This window comes from Pogona vitticeps, chromosome 7 (assembly GCF_051106095.1).
Source record: "Pogona vitticeps strain Pit_001003342236 chromosome 7, PviZW2.1, whole genome shotgun sequence".
NCBI classification, from domain to species: domain Eukaryota; kingdom Metazoa; phylum Chordata; class Lepidosauria; order Squamata; family Agamidae; genus Pogona; species Pogona vitticeps.
In genome coordinates this window covers 29,371,572-29,388,571 of record NC_135789.1, presented here as the reverse complement: position 1 = coordinate 29,388,571, position 17,000 = coordinate 29,371,572, and the positions used below count along the sequence as shown (strand labels likewise).

General features: G+C 43.5%; 1 long non-coding RNA gene across 1 annotated transcript in view; it reads right to left on the bottom strand.

The window, feature by feature from the left end:
• The window catches only part of LOC144584063 (uncharacterized), a 266,283-nt gene extending 250,171 nt beyond the window's left edge, over window positions 1–16,112 (bottom strand). Inside the window, exon 1 of the long non-coding RNA XR_013538077.1 lies at window positions 16,048–16,112. This is a non-coding gene — a long non-coding RNA (uncharacterized LOC144584063). The remainder of the gene's footprint in view (window positions 1–16,047) is intronic.
• Window positions 16,113–17,000: the final 888 nt, after the last annotated feature.

Genomic DNA, 17,000 nt, shown 5'->3' with positions numbered 1-17,000 from the left:
TTATTCATGGACTATTCCAGGCCTAGATGGCAGGGAAGGCAAGAGGTGAAGGGAGAAGCAGAAGGATCAAAAAGGAGGAGGAGAAAAAGAGAAACAGGGGAAAGAAATAAGGTTAGGGCTCGGAAAAGCAATTGATTTGAACACCAAGTCCCATAATCTGGGGGGGGGGAGTGTCTAGGAGTTGTCATACTAAGAAGCAGAGATTGAAAAATGTAACTTTTTTGGAATACAAGCCAGCAGGGATGTTGGCTAGTCTTTAGGTCCAAGTCCCGAGTCTAAGTCTGAGTCCCTATTAAAAACAAGCTTTTTTCCCCAGCAAAAAAGGAGGGGTGGGTGGGTTCTGAGTTGCAAATCGAATCCAAGGCATTGGGGTGGTGGTGGAGAGAAGTGAGTCTGAGTCGAGTCACCGGTGCAACTTAAGTCCGACTTGACAGTAGGTCCCGCCACTTGAGTCCCTATCCCCAAAAGTCAGCCATAGCTATACTGGCTAAGAGCTATTGCAGTCCCCAATAGGAGGGGACTCCAAGATCTGAACCAAAAGCAACTCTTCGCAGATTGAATTCAAAGTCATACTCCTTGAACGCAACCATATTTTCTCAAGGTGTGAAGAAGCCATGTATTGTACAGGGAGAGGGGTGGAGAGAAAGACATACAAAGTAGAAAAGTAGGGAGAAACTAGAGAAAACTGTCTGGGGGAAGGAGAGAGAGAGAGAGAAGAAAGAGAACACCAAAGAGAAAGAACAGAAAAGGGAGATCAGCAAATTGAAGGTACATGGAGAGGGAGGAGATTAAGTGAGAGAAAGAGAGAGATTTTGGATGAAAGGGAAGCAAAACAGAAAATGTGGAAAGGAAAACCCAAGAAATGAAATGAAGGAAAGAGGAGGCTGGAAAAAGAAAGAGAGAGAGAGAGAGAGAGAAATCCTGGATGATGATCTCTCCATGGCAAACATGCTTTTTAAATAGGCTACCCCACAGCCAGATTGTGTCAGCCAAGAGATACTTGTTCGCAGTTGCATGGCTGTGTGGCTTGACTTCTGCATTGCTTTTAATTAATTCTGAATGTAAGGGGGGTGGGGGAAAGGAGAAAATGGCTTTTGCTATGGCCTGCGTGGCAGAAGAATAGGCAGGGTGCACGTACCGGGCGTTGCGTTTAAAGGAGGCGGAGCCGAGGCTGGTATCCCAAACAATATAGACCATGAGCCCCGACAGACGGCATCCCAGAAGGGTTGCAGAGTCTCCAACTGTCACAACAGCTGCAGGGGAAGCTCTTGGAAAAGAAGAGGCGGGCGAGCGCACCGGTGGGATGCTACGAGGGCCAACTTTTTCTTCCTCCCCTTTCTTTCGATGGGATGTCGTTGCCGAGGCATCGGCAGGAAAATTCAAGAGGCAGCAGAAAAGTCAAAGCCGGTGGAGAAAGCTACTGAACGGCTAAGACATTGCTTTCCTTTTCTCAGCTTCCTCTTGCTAAAAGCTGAGAGGTTATATCCAGAGCTTCAAAAAAAAAAATTCCTTCCATGGACTACAGCTCCCCAAATCCCCTGGCCAGTATGGTCACACATTATGGGGTTCATTTCCCAAGTCATGGGCTTTGACCCGGAGAACTCAGACAACAAGGTGCTTTGGGACAGGTGACCCCCCCTGGGGCCAAACATTCAGACATGCTTACAAGCCCCCTTGTAAATTTCACTTTATTTGCATGAGAAAATCTGTATTTTCTCCTAACTCTTCTAAGGATGGCAGCTAAGCTCAGAGGAAACAGGGTAGCCTGAGAGTAATAGACTCCTTGCTAAACAGAAGGCCCCAGGGTTTGATCCTGCAAGCCTGGCTCCTCTAAACCCTTCAGCTTCTTCTCTTTATCTCTTTATCTCAAACTTAGTCCTTTATAAAACCATTCAGGCTGGTGGTCATCACATCTTGTTGCAGGGACTTCTGTTCTTGTTAAATGTACGTGTTTTTTTTTCCAGATAGGCAGAAAGACAAGACAGGCGGGGAGATACGATGTCTGTGTACCTATGTGTGTGTCTGTCTCCCAGAATCAGACACACACACACACACAGAGAGAGAGAGAGAGAGAGAGAGAGAGAGAAGCCCGGCAAGTGACAGACTGCCTCCCAGGGAGGGAGGGCTCCTTGCGGAGGGTGTCACAGACCCAATTTGGGATGCAACCGCCATGAAATTGATCACAAATGAAGATACACACCTCCCCCCCTTCCTCCCTTCCAGAGACACAATTGGCTAATTCACAGGCCATTTCTGTTTTGTTTTGTTTTGAAGGAACATGGGGACGAAAGAGGGAAAGGGGGGGAATGGAGTGAGGGAAGATTTCCATAGGCTCCGTTTGGTTTCTGTACAGATGGAGTGAAAGGGGAAACATCACGCCCCTTCTTTACCCTCCAAAACACCTCCCCATCTTTGCTCCAGGACCTCGTGGAGAAACAAGCTGGTGCAGAGAGCCAGAAAGAGTCAAGGGAGTCAGAAACCAACCCCTTAGAGGTTTTTTGAATGGGAATCCTTTGGTGTAAGGAAGCGCCATATGCCAATTTTGGTCTCCCTCGCATGGGTAGATGGGGGTGGTGGTACGGAGAGTCCCTTTCCCATCCTATTTCCAATTGTCACTGGGCTATCTGTTGAAACTGGCACCCGTCTAGCTCCTCAGCTGGTCCACCAATACAAACACACAGAGGCGTCACTTGACATGAAAATGGCCCTGCTTTTGTCAGCTCTTAGCCATTGGAGAGAAAAAGTGTGTGAGCAGGTGGGAGAGAGGCATGGATGGACACTCTTGCTGAGATGGTGGGGGGCACACCATTCCACCATGTGGGGGGAGAGAGAGAAAGGGGTGATGGGAAAGTCCTTTGAACCCACAGTTAAGGGACCCGGTTTTTGAGTAAGAAAGAGCCCTGCTGTATGGCTTGCATGTCTCACTTGGATTTCCGCAAATGCCTTCTCCTCAGCCGGCTTTTCTGTGTGCATGCATGTGTATGTGCTCATGCACACACACACACATACACACAAATATTTGTCCTGCTTGTGATCTAGCAGAACCCTGTTCGTATTTTGCTTGTAGAGGTTTGGTCCAAGAGCACACAAAGCAATATATGTTCAAGTAAAAATGGTCCCCAGGCACGCTTTTCCCTCACTGATGCTTTAGTGATGCAAGAGTTGGATTTCTATCAGCTGAATATTTATTTAGTTGAATTCATATGAAGGCAGTGAAAGGTTGAACCTGGAGCTTAAAATAAGCCCATTCCTGGTCTAGGGAACTCAAGAAAAACTTATTTATTTTCACTCCTGCACCCACAAGACTATAGAAAGTTACTTTTAAGAATAAGTGAATAGAACAACATGTAATATGCAACATGCAATATAGGGAGCGCCATATGACCCTTCTTGGCAATTAAGACCTTCAGAGGAGGTCCTTTTATGTTCACTTGACAGGGACATGAGAGAGGGCCTCCTCTGTGGCTGCTCCCAGGTTGCAGAATACTCTCCTTTGGAAAGACAAGTTGGCCCCCTCCCTTTTATCCTTCTGCTGACAGGTAAAGAACTGTCTGTTTAGGCAGGCTTTTAATGAAGTAAGATTGATTCCGTCATAGATGCTGGGTCTTTGCTCTTTGAAATGTGGGTTGAAAAAGTTTTTGCAGGCTTTTAATTATTTCTATACAACTAATTAATTGCTTTTCGATTATTAATGCATGTTTCATTGTGTTTTGAACTTGTAACTTATTGTGCTTTAAGGGTGGCTTGTTTCAATCGTCATGAACCACCGTGGGTCCCCTCACCAGGAGGAAGGCGGGCTAGATATGAAACAAGCAAGCAAACAAATAAGCATAATAACTGAGCAATTGTAGGATGCCAGCCTGGATTCTGCAGCACAGTTTGCCCCGAGTTTGGCAGTCTCCCTTTTTGGACTACAACTCCAAGAATCCTCTGCCAGCATAGGGGCCTGGGTGGTTCTTGTTGGCTGGGGATTCGGGCAGTCATAATTCAAAAAGAGTGACATTTCCCAACTCTGAGCCTGCTATTGCTGTTCACTTAATTATGGCTTTTACGGCCATTCTCCTTCCTAAAAGGAAATTTCCAAGAATTACGGAACAGGCCAAAGGGGCCTCTGAGCATACACTGCTTTACTTTTCCCTCTGCCATCTCCACCCTGTGCATTTCAGCTACTCAGCCTCTAAGTCTGCTGACAGTAACCCACGAGTGTACCTGGGCCATGGGACGAGATGAGTTGGGAGGGAAGATAGAGCTGCTTTACACCTGCCTTTTCTAGTACTTCTAAATACATTCAAGAAGAGCAAAATACTCTCCCTCTCAGTCCTCCACCCACTGCCTTTCTGAAGAGGAAATCCACTGGTGGGCTGGTAAAGAGCACAAGGGTGGTTCCTGAATGTCTGGCAACCTTTAGAGTCCTACTGCCACCATTGGAGGCAATCAGGCATCTGTTCTCCTGCCTAACAGATGCCCATTTAGTGGTTACAGGGGGGAGGAAAGTGGGGGGAACCCCTGTTTGTTTGCTTGTTTTTGTTGTTTGCTTCAAGCACTGAATTATCATTTGTCTACCCATCGGAGCTCCTGAAGCCATATACTACGTTGCATATATCCAAATTGTTAAAAACATTTTTGAATTTAAAGAAAACTTTTTATTTCCAAAGCAGGTTTGAAATATTCCTCTGAAATTAGTTTTAGAGTTCTACATGAATCTCCTCCAGGATTCTTTTCAAGATGAAACAACAGGACTGGGATTTGTAAAAACAGTGATCGAAATTATTAAAAAAGAACTAATTACAAACTGGCAGTCTATGTACAGGCAGCTGACCTTCCTTTCCTGGATTGGCATTTCTCTTCACCTTTCCTTATGTTTACATTCCTTTCCTGATTGTTCCCAAATTTATTTATTTTTTAATTGAAGTAACTTTGCAATCTCGGGAGATCAGAGATATACTGAAAAGGAATTTCTACAAAGACCGAACCTCGGATCTTTGCTAACTCCCCTCAATTTACAATGATGTCTTATGCTCAGACATATACAATTCTTTTATTGTTTTGCATCCATGCCTTTTCTATTTTTGCTCCCATATTGTTGGCTTTGCACACACACAGGATGGTTTGGAAACAGCCTTCCTGGCAGATCTTCTGCCCAGCCCCCTCAAGCAAGGCAGTTTGGGCATGTGGTACTCAGCAGTGAAGTCCATGCTGCCAAAAAATGTCAAACTGCTAGCCAAGAATTGGTCGGGGGAAGGAAGCGTATTGCTGCCCAGGTTTATAGACAGAATTACCCCTGCAAAGGTGAACAGGAGCTGGAGAAGAATGAAGAAATGCATTTAACTTGACTGGGTCCCCCCCACACACACACACTTACACTTTTAATGGAAATAGCCTACCGTTCAACCAAACAGAATCCAGGATGGCATATGATGAGTTGAACTAGGATCTAATGATACTGTATAATTTTACTGGATCCCACAGATACCCCCACTTCCTGCTTCTTTCTGTAATCCCACCTCCGTATACCTAAATATCTGTTCTGGACGGCTAGGCCCCAGAGAGGGCTGCAATGGGAGGGGGGAAAGTCCTGATTTTGCTAGCACTTGATACTGAAGTAGCCCACTGCATTGTAGCCTTGACAGTAGCTATGCACTACAAATTCCATCAACCCCTGCCAACATAGCAATGACTAATCTATTAACCAGAAATGTACAGATTATCTCCTGGCTATGCTGCCCAGGGAATTTAGAGTGCTGTGGTTGAACAACACAAATCTGTACACCTCTGTTGTCAACTATATAGCTAATACAACTGTTATTGTGGACCTTCTTTAGATTTGTCTGCTCCTGTGGTGGGCAGAATATAGATCTGGATCTTCTGGCTTAGCTCTGGATGGTTTGCAGTGGATGGGCAAGGATTTCTCACTGCCACTTACTTAATTCTAAGAACAACGAAACGACTTTCTCCCATCATACAGACCCCCATCAGTAACCTCCCGTTGAATGAAGAAAAGGCCAGGTAAGCAGGAGTAGATTTCTGTGTTAGAGGGACTCTGAACTCGAGTTGATTCAACTCTTATACCCAACAAAGGAGGCTCTACTATTAGGCAGGGTGAAGTACTGCCTCTGGTGGCAAATGCTACAACAGGCCAAGCAAGCTTTCATAACCCCACAAAATCAAAGTCAACAGCCTTCACTGGGCTTTATCATGATGTGGCTCTGGGATACTATGAAAGGATAATTAATCCAATTCATGGTTTGGAAGACTGTTAAAGCACATACATGTGTATGCATTAAGATGCTGCCTTTTTTGTGGGTTTTATCTGTACCTCACTTTTTAAAAAAATCTGTCTGTCTATTGATCAATCAATCGATTGAGCGATCTATCGAACTATCTGCAACAATGTTTTAATTTTGTTATGTGTTGCCTTGGATCCTATTTCTGTGAAAAAGCAGGACAGAAATCAAATAAGTAAATAGATTAACCCTGCAAAAATGAATTCTTCCCAATTCTATTCTAATCCATTTAGCTTAAAATGTTCTTACATATGGCGAATAAACTTCCAAACAAAGTAGAAAACTTGAAGATGGAATGTTATGGTGTCTTGTCTTTATTCCCTTTAAGTAGATTTTTATTGTCTTTTTAAGAGGGAAGAAGAGAATGGCTGGACTGATGGATGGAGGGGAGATTTTAATGTGATGTGTTGTTAGTACCATATCAAATAGGCTTTTAATTTTCTAGAGAGGGGTGGGGTGTCTCCTCAGCTTGTACATCTATCATCATCATGAGGCGTCATGTCCCATCTCCCAAGGGGCCTCTCATTGTAAAGAACTCTCCCCACACGCACACGCGCCACACATACACACCTTCTGACTTGGGGCAATGCCTCATGCACACTAAGCGTTGGCTCCCATCTCTTAACGATGATAAAGACTTGTGTCGCCAGCAAGGGGAATATTAGGATGAAGTCTTGGAAATGTGGCAAACTCATTTATAGAGCTCCTTTTCTACGTATGCTTGGTACATTGTTGTCTGATAACTGGGGAAAACAAACAGCCACTGATGAACCTGGTGTAGTGTCATGAATCGAGCGACAGACTAGGACTTGGGGGGGGGCTGGGGTTCGGATCCCTCATTGGCGGTGGAAACCCATGGGGAGTGGGGAGATGGCACTGGTAAACCTGTTCCTTAAATAACTAGCATCTTATCAAAAGCTGAAATGTTAAAGGCCCTTGGTGCATTCTTTGATGTAGGCCATTAGGTGAAGGGGAAGTTTAATTCTCCTAGTCTTTCCTAAGCAACTGCTCCATTTTCTTTACCCATCTCTGACTAGTACACTGACAGAACAGCCCTGGCCCTACGAGGCAGAAAGCAATGTGCACAAATCTGTAATTTCTAGCGACTGGAAGTAATTTTTTTTTAATTCTTTCTCCTACAAATGTCTCAAACGTGAGTTATTGAGACCTTAAGTGCCAGTTAATGAAAAAGGGGTGGATTCTGGAGAGCTTGTCGCTACTGTCCTCTGTGAATCTCTGTACTTCTACTGTACAGCAAAGGGATTTTTCCTAAAGTTCAAAACTCGGCAACACCAAATAGGTTACTGACTCATTACTGTACTTTCCAATCCTTTTTAAATTATAATTTTTAAAAATATGCTGACAAGGATTAAAATGGAGTAAAATCTCAGAAAACAACCCATGAAAAGCGACATTTTAGAAGTACTAAATAAATATTGTTCACGACACAAAGACATAGAACAGCAAGGATCCTCTCCCCAGCTCATAAAAGACAAAGGGCTGCCAGGTATTCAGTGTTTTCCCTTCCCCTGCTGCCTTCTTTTGAAACTTGGGGTTTCTGTAGGTCCATCGGAAGAGGTTATACAGAAAGGTGACAAATCCCCACCAGAGAACTGAGAATAAAATTTGGTCTGCCCACGAGGTGAAGCCAAATGAATAGTGGTTGGGAGCAGATGTTTTCTTCAGTTTGCAGCGACAGCAAAGGGGCCCTTTTTCCACGGTGATCAGACATGATTCTTTTCTCATCGTCTCGCCACACCCTTTAAGTCACTTTTCAGAAATGACCCTGTTCCCTCTCATTAGCCCTCCATTGCAAGTGACATAATTATTTGTAATGTGCTGTGAGCAACACCACTATTTCTAACGCGTTGCGAGCAGGGTCAGTCGTTGGCCGCGTTTTACAAGTAGCCTCATTATTTGTCGCGTGTCACGTCCAAGCTCTTTGGGACACAAGCGAGAGCAGAGCATTCAAACAATAAAAAGAAGGAGATGCCTCATGGAAACAGCAACTTGCAAACAGAAGTGGGAGGGAAACTAGAGAGGTAGGGAGTTGGAAGCATGTTTATCCAAGAGGATACTTGGCCAAGAGGGTGGAATAGGTATGGGTTTTTTTATTCTTTTTTCTTTTTTAATAGACAATTCTTGCATTCTTCCCTGTCCTTATTCTCCCCCTCCCTCTCGATGCAATCCCCTGTACTGTAATTTCTGGGGGAATTGGTTCATCTTAGGTGCAGATATATTTGTGTCAAGGTGCAGCTGAACAGATAGCTCTGCTCTATGCATAGTAAGCGGCTTTCTGAGAAAGAGGTTAGGCCGAGAGCAGGGGTCTTATCAGCGCAACCTGACTGCCATTTATCTAGTCCCCCATCAAATATGAAAACAGGCCTCAATCTACTGCTTCTATTTTCCTTGAGAAGGCGATGGGTGGAATAATAATTTTGTCCCAGGGTTGGGATGGAGGAGAATATATATATTTAGAGCAAGGGTTGTGGGATTGGTGATAGGGGAGGGAGTTTGCCTTTGTTTCTGAGAGTAAACCCTTTTCCAGAGTTGATTCTTTCTAAAAACTTCCACTGTGCTGCTTTGCAATGCAACCGCTCACCTGTTTAAGCTCAAAAACTGAAGCCCATCCATTAGATTTGTCTTCTCCAACCCAATGCCTTCAAGATCTTTTAGCCTATAATGCCCACCATTTTGCAACTATGGCCATACATGATGGCAGTTGCCATCCAAAAATAAATGTAAGAAATAGGAAAAGACAAAGGCGGGCCCAAGGCATGATGCTGCCTGAGACAAAAGACAAGATAATGGTCTTCCCCCTCACCCAAAACCACATTCAGGTATAGAAACCAACTGGACAGGTAGTATAATATCATTTTAGCACTGCAAATGGGGGAAGTTCCTTAACCATATCAGAGAACATTACGAATTTAGGCTGTATGGAAGTGAGAAGGATGATGCAGTGACTCGGGAGGAATAACTTTAATAAAGGACATAATAATAGAAATCACTAAAAATTTTTGCTTTTTCATGACACTCCACATATGTTGCCAGATGCCGCTGCCTTCCTCTGCCTCATTGTAGGGCTGACCCTGCATGGCCACAAAATTCTCTTCTCCACACCTTGCATCTGCTCCCTGAGACCACTGCCTCACTCTGCTCAAATGGCAGAACCACCCCAAAGCAAGCCTTTGCCATGGCTGGTGCTGCAGAGTGAACACAAAGCAGGAGAAACTAATGCCTACCTTCCAGAGGCCAAAGGTCCATCAGCCTGTTGGGTAAAGAATTTCTGTCTAAATGCTAGATTCAAATGCTTGTTCAAACAGCTCTTTGGTAGGGAAGCCATGTGGAAGACACCAGCTTATCTACCCCTGAACAGAAATTCATGTGTAGATGGTGATTCTTCTGGATTGAGAAGAATGTGTGCATTCTGTGTGATCTGGAAGAGGGAGAGAATACATTTAGGGCAGCTTAAATGCGAGACAGGATGTTTCTCGCCTTTAATGACTCTATCCTAAGCTCCATCCTTCCACAGACAGTTTGCTTTCCTTTTAATGTAAAGAGATCTTTATGATCTGAAAAAGAACCCAGGGAAATCGCAAGGGTATTAGTTGAGAAGACCCCCCAAAGTCTTGGGTGATTCTCCTCCTTTCATTGAGCTTATTGAATTCCGCCAGGATAGAAAAGACACCTGAATAATGCAGAACCCTGCCCTGTGTTCCCTTTTCTTCCCACCCCACACTCTGACAAATCCATTTTGAAAATGTCCTTCCCCTTTGCATTACATAGCCTGAAAAGCCACTCCATTTACAATCTCCTCCCTCCCCCAGAATATTTTTTTTAAATCCATATCTGTGTCTAAACTGCTGATGCCGAACTCCAGTTCCTCCAAGCCTCTGAGGACAACGCTATCCAAATGTTAATATTTTAAGCCCACGCACTAATGTTTTTATGTGAGAAATTGGGATTTTCTACGGTTGGCCGATGAACAGGCCTTCTCTCTGCGCCATCAGGAAAAGACGGCTGCAGCTGAAAGTTGGATGACCTGGGGTGGAAGGAACGGAATTTAAACATTTGATATATGTTTGTTTGTTTACATATTGATTGCTAAATCAAAGCTAACAAACCACTGCCTGGACAAAGAGACTTCGGTGCCTGGATTTTAGGCCCTTCCAATCGATCAATGTGTTTCTCAGGATTCCCGTGTTCCTCACCTAGAGTCAGGTGAGAAAGACATATACTTAGATTTAAAGAACAGTGTATTACTGGGCATATCCTGGCCCCAGAATTTGGTTTTAGCACCAGAATTAAACTAAGTCTGCAGTTGTTTCACGGAAAAGTCCACTTAGGGCTCATCCAGGCAGAAAATTTGTTGCACTTTATGTGCATTGATGATACAGGTGTGAGCTTTAGACCACTTCTCCATGCTTTTCTTAACCACCTCCAGAAGGCTGGGTTATTTTCTTCATTAATTTCACTTTGCACCAGTGGCAGAATTTAGAGAGGAAGAGCTTCTCTGACCAAGCACTTTCAATATAGCACTATTCCATTTCAAGAAACAAGCAAACAAATAAGGTTATATAAAAATGCAAACATCCAACAGATCATTTCTAAGGTTTCCTTGAAGTTTTTTAAAACACAGATTTTTAAAGGCTGCTTCTTTCCAAAGTTGCTTAGCACGGCATACATGCTATCATCAGAACCTTTCAGTTTAGTACTGATCTACTAAATCCAATGGACAAGATTATTTTAAAGATTTTTGAAAGATTATAAAAGGTTTATTCAAGCTTTTAAAATATATTTTATCAATTTTTTTAAAGAAACATTTATTTATTTTTTTAAAGAGAAATGGTCTAGTGTGGGCAGAAATCCCACTAAGTGGCACTATGTAGCAACAACTAGAGAGAAAGAAATGTTCCATCTGGACAAGCCCTTTTTATTTTGAGTTTTCTTCCTTACAGCCACCTAATTTGGGTGGAAACATCCACTTTTAAAAACCTAATCTGTTAAAACAAAAGTGGGAAGTGTGTAGTTTAATGCCCACATGGTATTTTGTGTAACCCCTGTGAATCTTTGAAGCATCTGAATTGAAGAAAAATCAGCCCCCCCCCCATTTTTTTTTTAATGAGAGCAGTTCTCCCAGAAATCTCTCACTAAAAGTTATTAGGAACCTTTTTCTGCCTCTTTTATATCCAAAGGCCGTGTTTGGAAAACTGGAAATCAACTTATAACTTCTGGTGTCTTTAGAAAGGATGGGTATAACCTACAAGAGGGTGGGGGGGAAGAGGGGTGCAACCCTGGCCCTCCACATGTACTCATAGCTGCATTAAGCAGATCAATAGACACATATCAACAGATGATCACCTACTTTCTGCCAACTCACACCCTAGGCCACTATGCAACGTCAGGCTGCATTCACCAAAGTATAGAGTCCAGATCAAGACAAGTTAAGGTTCTACTCTCTTCTGCTTTGGTCAGATGTTACTTTAAGACCTGTGTTCAGTTCTGCATCCGATACATTAAGGCAGATATCAAGAATATGAAATACATCCAGAGATGGGGTTCCTGATACAGTGGAAAGTCTGAAAATGAAGACCCATGAGGAACAAGTAAGGGTTATTTTTAACCTGGAGAAGAAAGCATTGCCAGGAATTATGGTAGCCTTCTTCAAATATCTGAATGGGTTTCATGCAGCAAATAGAGCAAGTTTCTGCAGTTCCAGAGAGTGGGAAAAGAACCAATGGTTTCAAATTGTGGGAAAGGAGATTGGGACTAAACATACAGAAGTCCTTCCCGATCCACCTATTTTTGACAGTAGAAAGAACTCCCTAGGAATACCGTGGATTGTCCACCATGGGAGCTTTTTAACAGAAGTTGCACAGGTATCTGCTGAGGCAGATTGAGCTATCTTAATGCATCTTCATGGCATTGGAGAAAAAAAGGAAGGAAGGAATGAAAGGGCAGGCATGACCAAGAGTGACCCTTTCCTGCAATACTGCAGCCGGAATCAATTTTTTTTTTGACTCATTACAAGCTTCCAAGATGTTTGTTATGCTTAATGAGGACTAGAAATGTTGCAAAGGTTCGGAAAAAGAAAACCAAACGTTCTTGTGGAGCCAAACATTGTCCGGTACCAAACCCCATATTTCTCTTTGTCTTCAACCATGTTGTGAAAACTGGCATGTAAGGCCTATCGGGGGGGGGGGGAGAGAGAGAAACAGTTCAACACTCTCTCTTTAAAAATAGGGTCACCTTTTGACAAGCAGGAAGAGGCAGCGTCTAGCCAGACAGTTGTAAGAAACCCACAGGAGCATGGGAGGGATGGAATCAGAAGGAGATACGAGGCAGTGTTTCGTGATCAGCTAAGTCACTGTCCGGGCTTATCGCAAGAGTTACAGACAGTCCATCTGGTAAAATAACTTGATGCCGAGAGAGGCAGTGTCTCTCCCTAAAGGGCCGTTATAAATCATGTTTATGGGCAGCAGTCACGGTCCAGCCAGTGTGGTCTAGCTCGTAGCCTTTTTGGAAGCAGAAAAGAACTGGGGTCAGGTGCAGCCGTAAATTGCCACCTAAACGCTCGCCATCCAAAGCTAATCTGAAACCAGTGACAGCAGAAGGCAACACACACAAGGGACCTACCGGAGATGCAGCCTTGCAAGATTTAAGCCAAACAATGCTTTTGAAAATCCTTTGCAGGATATCCCTGCAATCATGAGATCTAGTGACTTGCAAATAGAGAGATAGCTTAGATCTCATTGCCAGTCCCCCTTAGAGCAGACCCATTGAATCAATCCGATTTACATTTGTGCTGATTTTTCCATTCCATTATGAAAAGGTTGTATATGATCACTGCCAGCAAGTGAGGTGTAGTGGACAGATTAGATCCCAGGAGACCTGGATTCAAATCCTCACTAGGCAGTGAAAACGCACTGGGGGTGGGTGGGCAGGATAGCAATGATTAAACCAAAAACATTTCACATACCTTGAAAATCCTATAAGAGTAATCATGTCAGAAGACATTGGACAGGGCATAACAACATCATGATTCAGCTATTGATTCCGTAGACCTCTTTTGTATATATTTAGTAAGGTATTTACACCCCCAGTTTATAGTTAAAGCAGGGTATAAGCGAACACTACTAAATAGTTTGGAATCACAATTTAGAGCAGATAATATTATTTAAGGTAGTTGAAAACAGTATAGAATATGATGTGCACACTAAAACAGAGATGGGTAACCCAGTCATGTTATGGTGCCAGAGTCCCAACAGCCTTGGTTGAACAGCCCATTCTTGGCTTCGTACTGAAATAAGGTCACTGTTGGTGCCAATATCAAGGAGAGAGAATTCCACAAGCAGGTTACTACCACATATACACCTCCATTATGTCACTTTGTGCCCAGCTCCCACTGATGGGACACAGGGAAGGGCCTTCCCATCAGACCCCGATATTCTGCAAGTACAGGGAAAGGAGGGCCTTCAAGTAGGCATACTTTGTTAGTATCGAGACATTTAGAGTTTTCTGTATTATCATCAGCTTTGTAAATTCAGAATGTGAACATACCAGGAAGTCGAACCATACTGGTCTAACTTTAGTTGCAATTAGCAACTGTACTTAGGCCATAAATAGACCTGTGCACACTTGTGGGTTTTGTACTATAATCCCAGAATTCTCCAGCCGCTTGGCTCTTGACTATGCTGCCTGGGGAATTTTGGGAGCTGTAGTCCAAAAACACAAACACAAATCTGTACTGTGTATGTGTGGACAGACGGAAAATAGCAGAAAAATGCTGTTATCCCCCAGCATCTTGTCAAGGTTCCATTTTGTAATTAGGCAGCCCAAGACATTTTGATCCCTGAAGCAGGAACAATTTGTAGGCGGGGTGGGGGTGGGGTTATGTTGCCAGAAGCAGAATGCAAAATCCCAATTGAAAACCTTCCAAGTTCTATCACTTTCTACTCTGAATGCCACACTGATCCTTTTCTTCATCTCTTTACCTCCTTGCCATTGCCAACACCCATCTCTGCCACTTCCAGATCCATCCGCCCACAATTAATTCTCCTCCAGATAACATTCTTGGAATGAAATGTGTTTTTGGACCAAGGACTGATGGAAACTTTTCTGGACGCACATTCTTCTGCCATCATCCCCAAAAAGGAACAGAGGGACCTATTCTGCCTTTCAGAACTGTTCTGATCCTCGTGGGAGGGTGTCCCAAAACACAAGCAATCCGTACATTACTACTGTAATGGGTGTTCACTACACACCTGACACACACATCCCGCCAGCTGCAGGCGCAAGAGGCAGTTCCAGAGGCTAAGCAGATTAGAGATGAAAGTGGGTAAATATTAAGACAGACGCATCCCTGCACCTCTCTGGTAGATCAGTCTGTCTTTCATCAGGACGGACCTAATCAGAAAGCCAGGAAATTTTTTCCCCTCCTCCTCCCCCACCTGCTGATTATAGATTCATGTGAGAGCACAGAACAGGTCCGCATCATTGCTTAAGACAAGGCCCTGATGCAAATTGGCAGACGTAGAAGTGAGCGGTCAATATAGATTAGGATTAAGGCTTGACTCCTGTCCACAACAAGAGGGTCCGGCATTGATTGGATCAGGGCTGCCAGAACGCTTCACCTCTTTCCAAGAAGGCACAATGAGAGAAGACAGTGGGGGTGGGGTGCAGTGGGGTGGGGGGGAATTGCCACCCATGCTGAAGTGGCAACCTATCAGAAGCATTTGTGGGTTATTCGCATTATAGGTCTGAAATCCACTGAGAAGCGTCAGCCTTTCTTATGAGCCAGTGTAATGCCACAATAATGTACAAGCTTTTGACTTCTTCCAAGTTTTGTATCCTCAGTAGTGTTTTTTAAATAATACAGGGGCAGGAAGAAGCATGGAAGTTCAAAAAAATTTGCTATGTGTTCAAACCACAGAATCTGCCAGTAAACTAAGTCCCAAGATGAAGAATGCAAAGTTGATTAATTGCTGGGATAGAGGCAAAATGATGGACTCCCAACTATAAAAACATAAGCTCCTGTATTCAGCTGGTACCCCAACTGGGGTAGACACAATGCATCAGTAAAGTTTACATATATGTAGACTCATCATTCTGCTGTAGAATTAATGGGTCTATTCTGGTTAGGACTAGCACGTGGACAGAGACCAAGACTGCATGTAGCTCCAAGATCTCCCTCTTGCCTGACATGGAAACACAAAATTTCTTAGGAAGCCCACAGCCGAACTACAAAGACACAACATAATGCCATAATGCCATAATAACAACAAACCCTTCCATCCCAGCCTTTCTCCAAGTGAACGTAATTTAGGTGTGTTTCTGGCAGGTGGGACTCCTGGAATGGAAAAATCTGGAGTCTGTAGTTCCACCCCCAAGAAAAGAGAAATGATACATCCCTATTGGTGACTCCAGTTTCAGGGGTGCTGCGAATCCATGCCAGATGTTAGTCTGCAATTTATAGGAGCTGTCCAACATGCCAACTCCAGCTGTGAAACAGATTCAGCACCTTGGATAGCTCCTGTTCAGTGCAGAATAAAGGCACCCCTGAAATTGGAATCACCAGCCGGCTACCACTGTTGTACATCAACATGAATGTTTGCAAAGACTAACACAGCTATGACTTCAAAAACCTTTGTACAGCAGATGTGCCAACAGAAATATCAAAATAAATATATAAAGCATGGCCAATTATGAATTCTGTAGGAATATTGTCAGGCATTAAGTCTGCAACCTTATAAGCACTTACCTCTAAAGATGCCCCATCAAACTCAATAAGACCTCCTTCTGAGTAGACATGCTTAGGAGATCACTGTAAATTATAAGAGACAGGAACAACTATAAATCATAAAGCAAATCATATAAGAACCAAACCAAAGTTGTTTTGTTAAATGCTTTGGCTTCTGTTTTCCTCAGTAAAGCCATGTTACTAAGCAAGACAAAAGCCCAAGGCCAGAATCTTATGACTAATAGCAGAGCATAATGTTATGTCATCCTAGTTCCACTCAGTCGCCATTGTGCAAGTGTAGATGATAGAGAGTAATCCATTCAAACAAAAAAAGGATTTGACTCTTGCAGGGAGGCGCCACCTATGTCTTTACCTATGCCCCTAAAATGTCAAACCCTTCTTGCAAACGGACCATTGCATGAGCAGAACCACCGAGTAGGATACTGGCCACAAGGTTTCCCTGAGCCAGTCTCTTGTTTTAGACCTCCATGTACTCTGCAGTCCTATACACACTTACTCAGCAAGAAAATCCAGAATTTTTTTTCTGTCTTTCAATGAGCTTTTCTCCCAAGGAAAAAAACTTCCACGCCTACAAACATATTAACATACATACACGTTAGATGTCCATTTTTGTGGGTAGATTTTGAGGCCTAACTTAGCATGACACCAAAACAACAAATGTGCCTACATGTTGGTATCTGTGCAAGGGTGTGTGTGTGTGTGTGTGTGTGTGTGTGTGTGTGTGTGTGTGTGTGTGTGTGTGTGTGTTTGAAGGGGGGTAAGGTTGACGGCAAGGAAGAATAGCTGGCGTATAATAGTATGGATTTGTACCAGATGAGGATTTGCATTCAAATGTTTGCCAGCCTCCTCACACTCTCAGCTTTATCATGTCAGTACAGGCAACAGCTTGTTTATGAATAAAAAATGTGGCAGGAAACCAAAGGAGTGAGTTGTCTTTGTTTTGTCAAGTGTGC